The sequence below is a fragment of the Choloepus didactylus genome, chromosome X, assembly GCF_015220235.1.
Source record: "Choloepus didactylus isolate mChoDid1 chromosome X, mChoDid1.pri, whole genome shotgun sequence".
Taxonomy (NCBI): domain Eukaryota; kingdom Metazoa; phylum Chordata; class Mammalia; order Pilosa; family Megalonychidae; genus Choloepus; species Choloepus didactylus.
Window position 1 is genome coordinate 150,387,246 of NC_051334.1, and position 12,730 is coordinate 150,399,975.

The following is a 12,730-nucleotide window of genomic DNA, read 5'->3' on the forward strand; positions in this document are numbered from 1 at the left end:
GTGGGACACATTTCTAGTGATGGGAATATTTTTGCATCAAATTGTGTCTTGTCTACACATTATCAAATGTTCAGAACTTCTAACCGTTCAACTCTTTATTTTGAATATTTCTTATCAGGCACCAAAAGCTTCTACCATTACAATATTACCTCATGAAGGATATGTTAGAAAAATTGAGATTAAAGCTTGTTTTATACTGGTTATGTATTTAATTTGATGGTATTTTCTCATTCTGCCCTTAAATTCCAAAGGGTGAACTCTTTTTTGGTCTTTTAGTATCCTATGAAATAAATGTCACTTCTTAGTATAGGACTGGGGCACACAGCATTGTGCCCTGCACATATTGAAGGCTCAATAAATAAACTATTTTTGAATGAGCTCTAGCAAAAAAAAAAGGGGGTAAAAAAGTTATGGTAGAGGGGATATTGTGAAACATTCTCAAATGACAGTATAAATGTGCTACAAAATTTATTTCTGATGTTATACCAGTTAGCATTATTAATCTTCTTTAGTGGTATTTTTCTCAAAATGAAAGTAAGTTTACTAAACGGAGGAAGTTTTCAATTTTTTTCAAAGTATAAAATTGTTTAAAATCTCAATCACTACACAATTAACTAAGGACATAAAATTATACAATAGATGAAAAACTGCAACATGTAGTATAAATGTGTTTGGAGCAGAAAATCAGTAGTTTTCAGCTAATACTGAAACAGGAAATCATTTAATATCAATTGACATTAAAGTGGCATAACTGAACTAAATTAATATAAAATGATTTGATATGGAGCCCTGTTTATTACTTCAAGTGGAATTTTGCATTTTCCACTATCCCTATTTAATGTTCTGGATGCATCATTTTGTAACTCAAATCTATTAAAAACTGTTTATCATTCTACCAAAGATAGTCTATAAAAGAAATGGAAATTTATTTTGAATAGTATTCTTCTCCCTGAAGCTTTAGAGGTAAGTAAAAATGTCTCAGACTTTATTTCATTTTATTGATATTTAGATGATTCTGTTTAACTTTTATTGTTCAGTTGATTAAATATACCATAACTCTTTTTTTAAAGTTACAGGAAAAAAGAATAAGCACAGAGGATGGGAAAAACTAAGACACAGACGTGGAAGGAATGAATATCTTTTAGGGGCCGAAAATAATCATTATACTGCATTAGGAATGCTTTAGAAGGGATATTGTGTGAAATCGCGATTTATACCGGGCTTGCACTATTTCTCATTTGGAACATTTTATCCTTTTCTAACTGAAAAATAATTTAATGTTAAAGAATTTTTTACTAAATTAAAAATAAAACAAACAGAAAGAGCTCTTAAGTGAACACCATCGTATGAATATGGGAACTTCTCTATCAGCAATGGAGACACTGTAATAGGTCACTTGTCCTAGGAAGAGCGGCGCTTCAGAGGGGATAGGCCCTCCGGGAGTTTTTCTCCCCCATTTAGAGAGCCCTTAGCGGTTCAGTACATTGGATTCCAAACAAACAAAACAATTAAAAAGGGCGATAAAGACGAGTTAAGAGGGCTCCAAGGAGTAGAAGGGGTTCATTCGTACTTCAAACATCTTGGGGGAGTGGTGGCGAGGCAGGATAAGAAGGGACCTAAATTCCTAACAAAGTCCAGAGGCCGCCTCCGCACAGGAAAGCAGTCGGTAAGCGCGGGGGAGGCGGGGAAGACCGGGTAGGTCTCCCTCGACTTCTGCCCAAATTTCGATCTCCCTGCACTTCGCTCCCTCCTTTCCCTTACACTGCGGGGGAGAATAAATTGGCCCAGCGCCGGCCTAGCCTAGTAGCCCAATTCCCCAAGTCTCCTAGTCCTTGGAGGCAGAGAACACGTTTTCTTGGAGACTGGAACACTGGATTGCAAAGAAAAAAAAATAAAATGAAAAACTTTTTTTTTTCCCCAGTTTCAGGTCTTTTCTGGAGAATCAGTTCGTTTTCTCTCCGCACCAGAAGCAAAAAGCAAACAAAACAAAACATAACAAAAACAAAACTCCCCAATTCCCTCAAATCACCTAGGATCAGGCGCCAGAGTTAACGCGACTTAAGTTCTTTTGGTGGAAAGGGATAGGGGCAGGGGTGAAATGAGGACCCTGGAACCAGAGCCGAAGGGCCCTCGTTGGAGCGTGTCAGAGTTGGGGACGTCGAAAAGTGATGCCCGACCGGGTAGCCTTCTCGGGGCTGCGCGGGACAACTCCCCGAGTGAGCCCACCTCCTGAATTCCCACGGCCTGGGACTCCGCCAGACATTCCTGCCGCCTTGCCCCCGGAGTAAAGAAAGAGGAACTGCCGACTGACGGAGTCCGCGGCAGAAGCACAGCTAAACGAATGAGTAAGTCAGGCGCGGGCACGGCACCTTGTTTATCCCACTCGGCGGCAGCGCGGTTTGGAGGCGGTGTCGGAGACCAAGAACCTGGAAGTCAGTCGGCCGCCATTGGTTAGTGATTGGGAGGAGGACGCTTGGTGGGAGGGCTGAGAGCCAGGCACTGCAGTGCTAACTCTCTGCCGCTAGATGCCGCTCCCTCCTAACGGTAGCCAGGCGCGGGCTCGTGGCCGACAGATGGCGCCTGCGCGTTCCATTCGCCTCCAAGTCGCCGAAGAGCGAACACCCCAAACAATCCCGAAGCGCCACCAAAAAAAAAAACAAAAAAAAAAAAAACAAAAAAAAAAAAACCCGCCGGATCCGACCGCCACTTTCAAAACCCCCCACCGCTCTAGAACCGCGGGAGCTTCCGTCCCTGAGTAGAATTGGAGGGTGTAAAGAAGAGGAAGGGGAAAAACCTTGTACCAGCCCAGGGGTGAAGAAGCCCCCGGCCTGAGAAAGAAGGAAGGAGGAGTGGGGGAGGCGAACAGTCTCGTTGCTGCCTCTGTGTACGCTGAGGGGGGAGGTAAGTTATAAAATGGCGGAGGCGAAGCTTCTAGAAGTTTGGAGGGGCACCCGGAGGGCGCGGGGCCCACCGTGAGGTGTGTATGGTTAAATAGGGCAGGAGAGAGGTGTTGGGAGGGAAAGAGGCTGGGCACTCTATTGCTGTTTAATTTCCCCTCTTCTTCCTTTTCCATGGAGCGGGTGGTCAAGTCAAGTCTGAGAGAATTCTCCCTCGCTCCCGCGTAACCCCCAACCCTCCTTTCTCCCTTTTCCCCCCAGTCGCTACGCGAACACTACCAAGGAACTTCAGCCCCCCTTCCTGCCTACCTCCTACTTCTAGAGTGGCTTTCTACTGCAGGACTCTTCTTTTCTACTACCTTCGCTGAAGATTTCTCTTCCTTCCCTCACCCAACTCTTCCTCGGGGCCTCTACGGAGACCCCCCCCCACCATGGGTGGCCCAAAATGGAGAACGCAGAGCAGCGCAAGATGGAGGCTCCGCTTTTCTGTGTAGCATTAGATTTAGGCTCCTTTTCTCCGGAAGGCTCTTAAGCCTAGGAGAGCCGAAACTGGAGGTGGGGTGGGGTGCAAGCCCAGGGGAGGACAGCCGGGAGGCTGTGGTTGGGGTTGGGGAGAGCGCGGTATCGTGGTAGGGGAAGGAAGAGAGCAAAATGGTGGTGCTGGGAACCAAGGGGGGAGGGGAGAAAGAGGAGGCTCAGCTGTGTATATTTGGGCCTCGGACCGAGGGAGGCGAGGGAAAATCTACTCTGATCACACCCCTCCCTCGTGCCCCCTCCCTCTCCCTTCCCCTCCTTCCTTTTCGCCCTCCCTCCTCTCCCTCCCTTCCTAGAGAGGGAACAACATTCATGTGACGGGCCCCTCTGCTTCTCCCCCGCCCCATCATCTCCAGCGCGTGGTGGGGGAACTGCTTGGGAAAGCGATTGGCATCGATCTCTCCATCCCTTCCGAGGCCCGACTTCGGTCAGTTTTCTTAGGGCAACAATTTTATAAATAGATTGGGGTCTTGCGGCGTTGCCCCCCCCCCCCACCGCGTGTAGACCGTGCCCCTAAGGGGGCCCTGCCTACTTGGCATAGGAGGAGGGGGGAAGGGCGGGAGTGGAAGGCTGTTTGTTGGGGGGTTTTGGCGCCACTTTTGTTTTAGTTTTAGTGCTGCTTTTCGTTCCCACCCCCATCCGCACTGTCTTTCTCAAGGCACGAACTGAACTGATCCTTGCCCCAGGTAGGCAGCATCTGCTTTTTCCCTCCACACTTTTATTCTTGTTTGGGGTTGACTTTCTCACCCCTTCTATAATGTAGACGATGATTGTAGGACTGAAAGGGTCGGATGGGCCACGGGAGAGAAGGTGTGGGAAACAGCATCAAGTAGTTCCGCAAAACTTTGAGCCCCGTTCCCATTTTCTTCTGGCCTAGATTCGTAAACGTATTGTTGATTTCTGCTTTTTTTTTTTGCCGTCGCGAGAATGTCTTGTTTTGCCTTTAGTTTTTATAAGCTGCTATACTTTCGACGTTTATTTTCTCCTCCCACTTGGTGTGTATGTCATTATATTTTTAATGCTAAATTGTAATGGTTTATCGGGTGATTTTTCGGGCTGCGGTGTTCAGCTTTAATTTTTAATATTGCATTAGTAGTTTCCTCTGGTTTGTTGAGACTTTCTCCTCCGTGGCCTAGAAATGTTTTTATGTTGTTGACCAACCCCCCCCTTCTCTCTCCCTCCTTTCTCTTGGATATAGTTTTTAAATTGGGGGTCGTGGTGTTTGGTTAAGTAGTTATTTATAGTTTACATGATTCATATAATATGTATTAGAAACTTTTGATCTGTAGGGTTAGGTTTAAGTAAACGAAAAGCTTGTGTTGATTTGCAATGGTTCCTTAAAATGCGCGGGCCGCCAACCCCCCTCCCCCCCCCACTCCGGTAAAGCCCCATCTTCCCTTCACACTGGAGTGTAAATTCCATACCCCTTTTCTCCCGTGGACCGCGGTATTTCACAGCAGCCACACCCTGCATTTGTCTCTGTGGATTGGACTCATTATCAGCTTAATTTAGTGACTCTTTAACCACCATGATGGGACTTGCTTAAGCACGAAGCTTCTTTTCCTGTTTAGTACTAGTAGTGTCGAAAGAGGAATAATCGAGGTTTCTTGATGAAACCTGGTGTGGTCCAACCTCTGCCTTTCTTTCTGTTGTCTTTTTTCCTACTCCGGGCTGTTCACGGTGTCAGCACCGCTGCTGGGGGCGGGGGTAGTGGGGAGAAAGAGTCGGGTTACCGAAGTGCGTCATTCCTGGCTCTAACAGGGCCTGCTCGGGAGCTGCTGGTGTTTGTTACTGTCCTCGCAGCACTTTCCTGCCAACCTTCTCTCTCTGCGTATTGGTTGGGAGGAAAAGCAGGAGGCGGTCTCCTAATTCTATCTGGAGCCTAGCGCGTTGCGTTTAAGGGTATATGTGAACTTATTAAAAAAAAAAAAAGGCCTGGAAAGTGGATACATTTCTCTTTAATGACATACAATTCAGGTAGTTTAGACTTGCTTTCATATATTTTCCAATGAACAGTGGGGCTAATTTTGAACATTTTAAGCCACTTAGTTAAAATGCCTGGTTTCCTTTCTACATTGATATCAATCTGTAATTAGGGATTAGAAGGACCAGTTAAGGCGTAAGTGTTCAGCGGTTTTTCAAGTGGTTGAATTGTAATATTATGACACATTTTGTTAAATGGTCTGTTTTTTTTTTTTTCGTTTTGAGCTAAGGTGTTGCGAATGCAAGCTAATTGCAGATGTTTAAGTTCATTTAATCACGTATTCGTATTTATACTATTAGATAGAATTTTAAATGTCCTTTGGATTTTATGGACTTAATGAAAAATTTTTAAATGAATTCTTAAATTTATCACCTAACGAGGAGTTGTGTAGGGTGGCGGTACAGTTACATTGTTGGATTCTTGACTTTATTAACTTGCTAGTTTTTGATACTTTAGCTATCTTTAGGTTTGCTCAGTGTACTTATTGAGCACAGTGTCTTCCTCTTGTTTCTTTATGGAAGATTACTAATGGGAGGAGGGGTGGGTTGGAAGTAGAGATCAAACAGTAATGGCCTTGAGTTGATGATAGCTGGATTATGATTACAGGAGACCTCATTGTACTATTCTCTCTACTTTTGTGTGCATTTGAAAATTTCCGTAATTAAATAAAATTAAAGAAAAAAATTCAAGTCTTGCAATCTTGGTGTAATGACTTAAGTTTATATGTTCATATCAAAATTATTTGCCTGAGAAAATTATCCATTGCCTGGCATATAAACTTTCACAAAGTATTTGAACTGAAGCTGTATAGAATAAGCAACATAAGTGCTTATAAATTGGTTGAGCTTTAAATGTTTTTAGCTTAGTCTGAATGCGCTCTATTTTTAGTTCCTTTTTTAATCCTTCGAAAATAGGAAAATTCCACTTGCACATTTTATAAATTCTGCTTGGTGTCTATTTCATCAAGTTGGAGTTACAATGAGTCAGTATGAAAGGGATTTACTATTAATAGGAGGGGCTTTGGCAGTTGGAATAAGTGACAGTGGAAGAGATTGGGGTGCTGTCAGTAGCATTCCTGGTAGGAAAATGAGGTAGGAGCTGAATTCAGTTTCCGTATTTGGTGTTTAATGAATGGGTAGAGAAGAGGATTGGAAAATAAATAAGTGTACTTATTAGCCATTCCTTCCCACTGTGAAATAACTGTAGTGGTATTTTAAGGTATCAGAGATTGGCCATTGGGGGTGGGTGGGTTCTTTTTTTTTTAAACTGGTGTGAAAGTGAGTGTTTACATTTAAAATGACTTAAACCTCACCCTCCCCTTTTAACCCATAACTAGTTAAAAGTTGTTATTAAAATATGTTAATGTTTTCTGTTCTGGAAATTCTGACCATGACCCTTCAGCAGTAAAAGAGCACTGCAGGTAAAGGCCTCCGTCTCCTTAATTAGTGTGTTTGTGAACTGCTCCAAAATTCTTTTAAGGTAAGTGTCTTTCTATAATTTTGTATTGTTCAGTGTCAGGTTTTTTCCCTATGAGATATATTTTTGAATATATGTCAAACTTCTGAAGGAAGTTTAATTTTGGTAAAGCGTGTTCCCTAATCATTATTTTATACATTTTGAATAATTTATGCATTTACATATTTTTATATTGTATATGTTTATATTTATTTTATACATATTATTTTGTATATACTGTAGCAAAATTCCATCCCAATCTGGGAACAGACATCTCATAATATTTCATATTCAACATTTCAGCTCTAGAAGGATGTTAAGGGAAGACATTAGGTATTTTGAATTTTTATGTGTATGCAAATATAGTTTTAGGTAGGTGATGAGTATTGCGATATCAGGTTTATTGCCGTGCGGCAACGGCGAAATTAATAAACTAACAATAATTAGGAATTTGGTAACTTTCAAATCTATTTAGTTAAGATTTTTAAAAGTCTTAACACTCAAATAATGTTTGAATGAAGTTAAATTTCACATTCCTTTTTCCTTCTTTTCCTTTTTGACCTTATTGACTTCTGTGGTCTCCTGAGGACCTGTGAATTGAAATGGGTGGGGTGGAGTGGGGGACAGGCTAAGGCACAGACTCAAATTTATCCTTTGGAAATAGAGGTTTAGATGTGAAAATATGCCTTGGACAGTTTAATAGTGCTTATTATCTGCATGTTTAATACCTCCCACAGTCATATGTGAGAAGAGGTAAACAGTGGATGGCATATTCTTTTTGCTTTGGGTTCTTTATAATAGAAGACTTGAGCTTTCAGTGCCACAAGTTGACGTTTGAGCTTAAAATTTACATTAAATGCATGCATTTATCTGTCCGTTACATCTCAGTGGCATTACATTCATAATTTTTTAGTGTTGTGAATTTTCTTGCGTCTTAAATGCTTATTAAAAAATTTAGACTTTTTTTAGCACTTTGAAATTGCCATTGGTGATTATTCAAAGACTTGAGCATGACAGTTACTGTATAGTGGAGCACTGTTATATACCTATTTTGGGAATTGGGGAGCACAACAAAGGAAAGGAATAATCCCAGTTAGCTCTAGGTATCAGTATATAATGGAATGCGACTAATCATTGGAGAGTAAAGTAAGAGCTTTAAAGGATAGAGGCTATTAAAAACGTTTTTTACATTTTTCTTTTGTAATTTTCTATATTTGATATAATGTACTTAGGACTTTTTAACTTGTGGTTCTATATTGTCCCTATATAATATTTCTAGCTATCATAAACAATGGCTATTGCATATTCTGTGTGGAGAAGATATGTGAGAAAACAAAATTGATTTTTCACTCTTCTGAGTTGCTCCCTTTGTACTTAATTTAACCAAATTTTATATTTCTTCAGTGTAAATAGTGTTGCTTGGTAGAGTTTTAATTTTTGGGTATGTGCATTTTAAAAATTGACATTTCTTTAGCAGCTGTGGTAGTGTGCTACCAGAACTGTTTTTTTTAAATGTATGCTTGCTATAATTCTGTCTTTGATAGTCATCAGAAGAAACCAAGAAGTCTTTACATATGGTTAACCTAGTCAAGAGATTGATTATTGAAATTGTTTTAAACCACCTCCTTCCCAAGAAAAAAAGGGTAAATAATGTCAATGGTCTGTTTTTTTTTTAAAAAAAAATTATACTGGAAAATATATAACTAGGCTTGATGAGACAAATAGGGAGATTTCTATAAATTGGATAATCTAATGTGCAACTCAAAAGTAAAATTTCATTTATTAAATTTTAAATTCTGTTGAATGTTTTATTAGAGAAGGAAAAAGTAAGTTAAAACATTGTTCTAGTTTGTGAATGCTGCGGAATGAAAAACACCAGAGATGGACTGGCTTTTATAAAAAGGGGGTTTATTTGGTTACACAGTTACAGTCTTAAGGCCATAAAGTGTCCGAGGTAACACATCAGCAATCGGGTACCTTCACTGGAGGATGGCCAATAGTGTCCGGAAAACCTCTGTTAGCTGGGAAGGCACGTGGCTGGCGTCTGCTCCAAAGTTCTGGTTTCACAATGGCTTTCTCCCAGGACATTCCTCTCTAGCCAGCTTGCTCCTCTTCAAAACGTCACCCACAGCTGCACTGCGTTCCTTCTCTTTGAGTCAGCTCATTTATATGGCTCCACTGATCAAGGCCCACCCTGAATGGATGGGGCCATGCCTCCATGAGAATATCTCATCAGAGTCATCACCCACAGCTGGGTGGGGCACATTCCAAGCAAATCTAATCAGCATCAAAACGTCTGCCCCACAAGACTACATCAAAGATAATGGTGTTTGGGGGACACAATACATTCAAACTGGCACATTCCACCCCCTGGACCCCAAAATGACATTATCTTTCCAAATATAAAATACATTCATTCCATCACAATGTCACAAAAACTTAAATCATTTCAGTAACAAAAGTTAAGTACAAGATCCTATCAAAATCAGTTACAGGTGTGGTGGGTCCTAAGGCATAATTCTCCTTTAGCTTTGGATCTGTGGACTTAGAACAAGTTATATGCTTCCAATATACAAAGGAGGGACATTCATAGGATAAACATTCCCATTGCCATAAGGAGAAAGAGTAAGGAAAACAGGGTTAACAGGACAAAAACAGTTCCTAAAACCCACAGGACAAACTCCATTAGATTTCAAAGTCTGAGAGTCATTAACAGAATGACGTTGCATCCTTGGGGCTTGAGAGAGCAGGAGTCTAACCCTTCCTAAGGGCCTTTGTGGCAGCCTTTTCCTCTCCAAATGCTTAGGTGAGTGCTCCAACATATCCACACATTGGGGAGACCACCTTCTTGGCCCCACCCTCCTCAAATATCGGGGCAGCTCCCGGATTCCCTTCCATCTCTGGGGCACATGCTCAACCCCTTCAGAACAGTGTGGTGGCAGCCAGGCTCTCCCCAATTCCCTGGGAATGTGCTCCACCCTCTTTGGGGCTTGGGGTGGCAAGACATTTCCTGAGCATTGAGGTGGAAGGCCCGCCCTCGACCTCCAGGGCAAACTCACCCTTTCCATGTGTGTGGGCCACTCCGCTCTCCCAGCCCAAGACCTTTTGACTCCAGACCTCAACCTCCATGGCTCTGTCTTTGAAGAAATTTTTCCTTCAGTTTGTTCCTTGTCTGTCTTCTCCAGTCCAGAATGGCAATGGCTCTGTCTCTAAAGATCTTGCAAAAATTCTGTTGGCTTCGCATGAAGCATGCAGGGGTCAAAGCCATCAGACAATAGGAGTTTCCACAAATCCTTTCTGGATAATTCCATCTCCAATCTTGGCTTGTACTGAAATGGCGTCTGGGTTCCATGTTTGGTTACATTGACACGTTGGGCTGTAGCTTCTGGAATTCCACCCCCTGGAAGCCCAGAGTTTTTCAGGCCATCAATTTCTGCTTTCTTTGAAACCGAGAGTTCATTTCTCAGCTTATCTCTCTCTGCTTGCATTTTAGTATAAGCTGCAAGGAGAAGCCAGGGTACATCCTCCACAGGTAGTCTGGAGATTGCCTCAGCTAAGTATTCCAGGTTGTCACTTGCAAATTCTTCCTTCCATGTGACACCAGGGCTCAATTTTGCCAAATTCTCTGCCACTTTAAAACAAGGTTCGCTTTTCTTCCAGTTTGCAACAACACATTCATCATTTCTGCTCAAGACCTCATCAGAAGTATCTTTCGAGTCCATATTTCCACAAACAGTCTCTTTAAAGCAGTTTTGGCCTTTTCTATCAAGCTCCTCACAATTCTTCCAGAATCTTCCCCTTATCCATTTGAATAGCTGTTCCAACATGTTTGGTATTTGCAGACTCAGCAGCAAAAGCACCCCATTTCTCTGGTACCAAGTTGTATTAGTTAGGGTTCTCTAGGGAAACAGAATCAATGAGAGGTGTCTCTGATTATCAAATTGTAAAAGTGACTCATGCAACTGTGGGTATGCACGAGTCCAAATTCTGTAGAGCCGTCAAAAAACCGTCAACTCCAAGGAAGATGTCTGATGAATTCCTCAGGAAACGAACCGGCAACTTTGACGAACTCCTCAGGCAATGAACTGGGATCTTCGATGAACGTGTTCGATGAACTCCTCAGGAAACGAACCAGCAACTTCGACGAACTCCTCAGGAAATGCTTCACTGGGCAGCCGAAGAAGAAGTGAAGTCCTCTATCTGTCTTGCTTATAAGTCTTCAACTGATTAATTGGATCAAATCCAGCCAATTGCATTCTCTCATTGTGGAAGGCGCACCCTTTGATGAGTCATTAGTCACAGCTGCAGTCAATTGACTGATGATCCAATAAACCAGCCTGTTGGTTTATCAACCAGCCTCAAACGTCCTCACAGCAATTGTTAGGCCAGTGTTTGCTTGACCAGACAGCTGGGTCACCTGGCCAAGTTGACACATGAACCTAACCACCACAAACATTTTTGCATGAATAGCATTTACTGAAATGGAATTTGACCTATAATTTTTTGAATATTGATTTATCCTAAGAAACTTAATTTAGCTGCCATTTAGGTTCCTTTTAAATATCAGTAGCTGTGCTATGTGTTTTAACAGGTATTGTTTAATTTTCTCAATTACCTTGCAAGAAAGGTGGTTATTGTCATTTTACAGATGGGGAAATTGAGGCTTTCGGAGATTAAGTGACTTGTCCCAAATCACATGCAAATAACAGCCTGGATTTATACCCAGATTAGCCTGGCCTCAAAACCTTTGTGCCTTTCTGTTAAACTCAGTTGTTTCCCTTATCTGGTTTAAGCCTTAGGTTATCTATCACCAGAAAGCATACATCATTTTAATTTTACAAAATCAAGTTTTTTTCGTGTATGCGGCAAGGAAAATGCTGAGTTTTAGACAGGGTCAGATAAATTGCTGTCTGATAAAAGGTCTAAATTGTGTTTTATGCTAATAGTCTAAATAAATCTGAGTTTGGTTTTGAGTTTGTTTATTATGCAAAAGGTGGGATAGTATGTTAAATGGTATTCTTGATTTTTTTTTTGAGTCATGCTAATGGTTTCACTGATTTTATTGTTTCCTTTATGTCATTTATGCTTTAATCCAAAATGGAGGTTGAATGTGTCTGAAAATAGTTTCCTAATCATTCAGCTTGGTTGGTTAGATTTTGAAGTAACAATTTAGGCAAATCTTTTAATAATTCACTGCTCTGTTTGGTTTTGTAGGGGGATTTTTTTGGTTATTTAATGGCACCTTTAAAATATTCCCTTTCCTTTCAGTGTTAATATTTCTTCTGTTTGCTTCTACTTTCTATTTTAGTTCATCTTTTCACTTTATTAAATTTCTTGTTCTTGTTTTTATCAATGCCGCAGATTATTAGGTTTATTAGGGCTCAGTATTTTGGTCTCAATTTTCTTTCCTTTTCCTCTTTTTCTTTTCTGTTTTCATAAACTGTATCTAGACGTTTTCTAATCTAAAGAAACACTGGATGTTGGATATCTGACCCAAGATAAATTAGTGGAGATGAGATAAAACTGAATATATTAGTGCTTTTCATAGCGATGAGTCAAGTCTGTACATTTAGGCTGCTCTTTACCTTAAGCTTCTTCCTGTAGGAAATACTTTTTTTTCCAGGTGATGGACAGCAGTCTTCTGCCCAGACTCTTTGTTTAATATTGAATCTTTTCATCCGTACTTTTTCTTTTGTATTCCAAGAATACCGAGAACTGGTCTTCTATCACAGAATTAAGCCCTAAGGCATCCATTGTATGTAATGAATTAATTTCTCTCTTGTACATCTGGAATGATACTGATACTAGTTATATACCTTCCTTGGGAGAATTGAGGAAATTGTCACTCAAATCATTTTCT

At 41.1% G+C, this 12,730-nt stretch overlaps 1 protein-coding gene across 4 annotated transcripts in view; it reads left to right on the forward strand.

Annotated features, from left to right (window-relative positions):
- Window positions 1-2,665: 2,665 nt before the first annotated feature.
- The window catches only part of STAG2 (stromal antigen 2), a 221,514-nt gene continuing 211,449 nt past the window's right edge, over window positions 2,666-12,730 (forward strand). For 2 of the 4 annotated variants that reach the window (XM_037822197.1, XM_037822201.1), the window contains exon 1: window positions 2,666-2,901. The gene's annotated coding sequence lies outside the window, so the exon portion shown is untranslated. Of the gene's footprint in view, window positions 2,902-3,520; window positions 3,859-6,720; window positions 6,895-12,730 lie in introns of those variants that run through there. The other 2 variants (XM_037822198.1, XM_037822199.1) reach the window with 2 other exon arrangements.